This window comes from Helobdella robusta (assembly GCF_000326865.2).
Source record: "Helobdella robusta unplaced genomic scaffold HELROscaffold_4, whole genome shotgun sequence".
NCBI classification, from domain to species: Eukaryota; Metazoa; Annelida; class Clitellata; order Rhynchobdellida; family Glossiphoniidae; genus Helobdella; species Helobdella robusta.
In genome coordinates, this window is record NW_008704902.1 from 8446664 (window position 1) to 8451663 (window position 5000).

A 5000-nucleotide genomic window follows, 5' to 3' on the forward strand; every position below is an offset into this window, starting at 1 on the left:
TTNACTTTTTGGTGTCGATTCCGTCAGGTATGTTAATGGATTATGGTCTGTAAAAATTTTGATTTTGGATAGGCAAATCGCTAGGTAAGCGCTTGTACTTTGGTCTAGTAATCGACCCACGTGACCATACGGCGCTCTCTCCTAGGTAAGCACACGTGCTTTGTGCTAGTACTTATTCCACGTGATCATGTAATAGAACAATTTCCATTACAAATGAAATTGAATATTATGATGAGGGCCGAAGTGTGAGCTTTGAAAGTTAGAGACGGGTCAAGAGTAACACCTAGCAGTTTAAAACTTTTTGATATAGACAGGTTTGATCCAACAATTCACATGTTGGAAGGCGGAAAATATTTCGTGTGTTGCTCTGGTGTACCGAAAAACATTATTTCAGGTTTTCGGGCATTTAGTTGAAGGAAATTATGGGAATGCCAGCCCTTTATTGATGAAACACAAGAGTTAAGTCTATTAAGTTGATAAGTGGTATTTTGGTGAGAAATTTCAGATACTTGTATCATCGGCATATTGATGGAAGGATAAGCCATAAAATTGTTAAAGATGTCACATAAGGGACTAGTATAAATAGTGAAGTATTAGTCCTAATACAGAGCCCTAAGGAACTCCGGTAGATAAACAAAAAACAGAAGAGACTTGTGTGCTAAGTTTGATAAATTGGGAGCGGTTTGAAAGAAATGAATTGAACCATGACAGAGCTGTGTCAACGATGCCAAACTACATTTTTAGCCTTTTAATATTAGAAAATTCTATGCGGTGTTTACACCGTGATTTCTTTTCTCGGATAAACTTTTAATTTTTAAATTTTTCGGCGTTCATTATTTACTGTTGTAAAAGAAATTATTAGAGAAAAAGTTTGATGTTTTACGCTGTTGAAGAAAGTCGGCATCACTTTTCGGGTTATGCTAGTTGATTATGTTACTAACAATGCAAGGCTTCTATAATTAAAAACTGAAAAAAAAACAATAAAAAAGCAAGTCACTAACCCAAAAAAATCTGGTAATGATGAAAGCTGAATTCTTAAATAGAGCTGAGATTCAACTATAAGATTTATTAGCCAATTGCGACGTTTCAACAACTTAAAAAGTGCCTAAAAATACACAATAAAAATATTTAAAATAGTGAAATAAATAAATAATAATCATTAAATCCAAAAATATTGAAAATTTTCATTATTGAAATTCTTAAAACGATATGAATGAACTTTCATACTTTTAACATTATAAATATCGATTCTTCATTTCTAACTAGGTAAAACTTGATAATTCTCTCGTTAAACCTCAAAATATTTCAGCTAATTTTTAAAAATATCTTTCAGGCCAATCCGCTCATTACCGATACCACCACGATATATAAACCAACTTGTTTTCCTCTTTTTAACGTATTCTAATTTTCTAATGAAAAAAATGTATTTTTTTTGAACAATTCTCTCAGGCTAATTTAAATTGCTCTTACTTTTTAAGTCTTACTATAATTTCTCCAAAAACAGGCATTTATAGATATATATAGATATATTTCAATTTATAAAGCTTACTCCTGTAACGTGATGTACTGTTCAGGTATTTTGACAACTTGAAACTTCATCTCATCTTGGTCCTGAGTATAACGTAAAACTGCATCCACGCAGCCTTGCGTGCTTTTGAGCGAAAAGCTAGGCCCACCGCTTGTAACTGGTGGTTGTCGACAGGATGGGTGTCCGGATGTTGGATCACTGACTGGCCGCAGCATGGAAATCGCAGAAATGCTCGAGCGTAAAAGGATTGACATCTGCTGCCTTCAGGAAACCCGATGGAAATCGAATGGTGTCTGTCATATCAACTCAGACAAAGAAAAATATAAACTATTCTGGAATGGTCAAAAGACGGCCAAAAATGGTATTAAAAGGATTAATTCCAGTCTCATTGGGATCAAGCTTCGCATGGAAAAACAAACAATGATTATGTTTTTTGCATACGCACCAAAGACAGGCGAATCAGAAGAGATGAAAAATGATTTCTGGACTGCATTCTCTGACACCATCTCAACAATACCAAAATCTGAAACAATCCTGATTGGAAGCGATCTCAATGGCCACGTTGGAGAGAAAACAGATGGTTTTGACAACGTACATGGCGGTTTTGGCTATGGAAAACGGAATGAATATGGCAACCGCATCCTTGAGTTTGCTGATGATCACGGGTTTTGTTTACTGAATACATATTTTAGAAAGAGGTTGGAACATCTCATAACATACAAAAGTGGACTGACCAATGCAAAGAGTGGCTCACTAAAAGCAAAGGTGAACAAATGAAATCTCTGTATCGTATAGCAAAACAAGCAAAGCGTACGAAAAAAGACATAGTTGGTGCCTCATGTATTAAAAATGACAAAAATGAGTTGGTTCTTGAACAAGATGAGATCAAGCTACAGTGGAGAGAATACTTCAACCATCTGTTAAACGAAACAAATCCCATCAATGTTAACTTGGACGCTCCACCCATCGAAGGTCCGATTCCAGACATCACTGTAGAGGAGCTTAGAGAAGCTCTGAAAGCTATGAAGGATGGAAAGGCAGCAGGGCCTTCTGGACTCACAAATGACATTATCAAAGCATCTGCTACTGCTGGTATCCAAACGTTACTACAACTTTGCCGTGAAATTTGGAGAAATTGTTCAATGCCGACTGAATGGAACTATAGCATGACGGTCCCGCTATACAAAGGCAAAGGTGATCCATTGAACTGTTCGTCATATCGGGGTATACGTCTGTTAGAACACTCCCTGAAAATTTTCGAAAAAATCATTGAGAGAAGATTAACGTCGTGCATCACAATCGGAAATTATCAATTTGGTTTCTTAGCGGGGAAATCAACAATTGATGCAATTCACATCCTTCGGCAACTGCAAGAGAAGTACCTCGCAAAGCATCAACAACTATCACACATTTTTGTAGACCTTGAAAAAGCATTTGATCGAGTTCCCCGTGGAGCAATTAGGTGGAGTCTACGTCGACAACTCATTCAAGAATATTTTAATCGAGTTAAGATGGAAATGTATACGAATACTAAGACTCTCGTCAGCACAACGGTTGGAAACACAGATGCATTTGACATCAGCGTTGGTGTCCACTAAGGCTCGATTCTCAGTTCACTGTCATTTATAACTGTGATGGAAGAAATCACAAAACCGATACGCACTGGTGACATTTGGAATCTAGTATGTGCTGATGATATCGTTTTAACAACCACGTCTGAGCATAATGCAGCACAGATGTTTGAAGATTGAAACACCAGACTGGCCGATCATGGATTCAAAGTCAACATCAGCAAAACCAAAAGCAATAAACACTGGTGAACCTTACCAATCCACAGCTACTGGACGATGGCCTTGTTCAATTTTGTTTGTCCTGCTTGCATCAATCTACAACAACATATTTGAAATAGCAATGTTTTTGAAGCCATTAAGGTAGAGAAAGTCACATCGTTACAATATCTAAGGGATGTTGTGGATTGTACTGGAACAGCTGAAGCTGCCGTTCGAGCACGCATACGTGCAGCCTGGAATAAATGACATCTTTTTGCTTCTATATTGATGCGGCGTGACATCCCACTACCACTACAATCAAGACCTTATAAATCTGTGGTACGTCCGGTGTTGTTATATAGTGCAGAAACATGGCCAATGACAACCAAACTGGAACAACAACTTCACCGAACCGACATGAAAATGCTTCGATGGATGCAACGAATTAGTCTGAAGGACCACATCAAATCTTCCAAAATCCTGCGTTGTGCTGGTTTAGATGATATAAAAGACGAATGCCGGCAACACCGCCTGCAGTGGTTGGATCATGTCAAACGAAGTGGGAACAGTGCCATAATTTCTCTTGCAGATGTTGAAGTACCTGGCACACGTACCAAAGGCCGTCCAAAGAAATTCAAAGATCAGATGATTGTGATTTATTAGTGCAGTCGATGAGAGCATTGAAATTAGGGTCAAGAAATCTCGTGGTTTGTAGGTTAAAAGTGTGGAATGATCTTCCGCTAACTTTGCGTGATCGCAATTTGTCGTTTTCTCATTTCAAAAGGCAGTTGAAAACATTCAATTTTCAGCAATAGGTACGAAATACGTGGAGAGCGCCTGTGAGAACCTTTTAATGAGCGCTATATAAATCATATAATAATAATAATAGTAATAATAATAATAATAATAATAATGAGAACTCTTTTATTTCAAAGCAAAGACAATAAATAAGTATGAAAATAAAATAATGAAATGTAATAAAATGTAATATAATAAAATGTCAATGATTGCCACAATGCTCATTTTTTAGAAAAAGTACATAGCGGTGAAGTATATTCAAATATATATCACGAATTGTTTCTGTCACAATATATGCCATACGATAGCTTTATAACAGTCTCTATCAATTCATCGTTGAAAGAATCCGGCCACAAAATTTTAAAAAGTGAAAGATTAAAATTATTATAAAAAGCTATTGGTGATATTTCAAAAGTATTTATAATTATTGTGCAGTGTTTATAGTTGTCTTTTAGATTACTGTGCAAATTATCTGAATATTTTTTGATCTTGTATTGCCTGGATGATTCAAGATTTGTTTCATGACAGACCGTTAACTCTAAGATCTCTACTGTGTTGCCTAGTAGGATGGCGATGTCAGGTCGTAGAGTGTTGAATAGATCTGGTATAGGGTGAACACCATCAATTTTCAAATCTGCAAACAACCGACAATAGGCAGGCGCACACAGTATCAATCGGTTGGTGATCGCGGCCAAAATTTTATTGGGTCTTTCAGTGTATCTTTTAAGTGCGGATGTGGAACCGCAGTTAGAAATCACATGTTTATTTGTTTGTTTACAACCGCAGAGAGGGCACAGAGAACTTGGAGTTTTGACCCATTTAAACAAATTGGCGTTTGTTGGCAGTTGCTGTACCAAATATTTTCTGGCAAATTTGAAGAGGACTCCAGCAAGATTCTCCAGAGT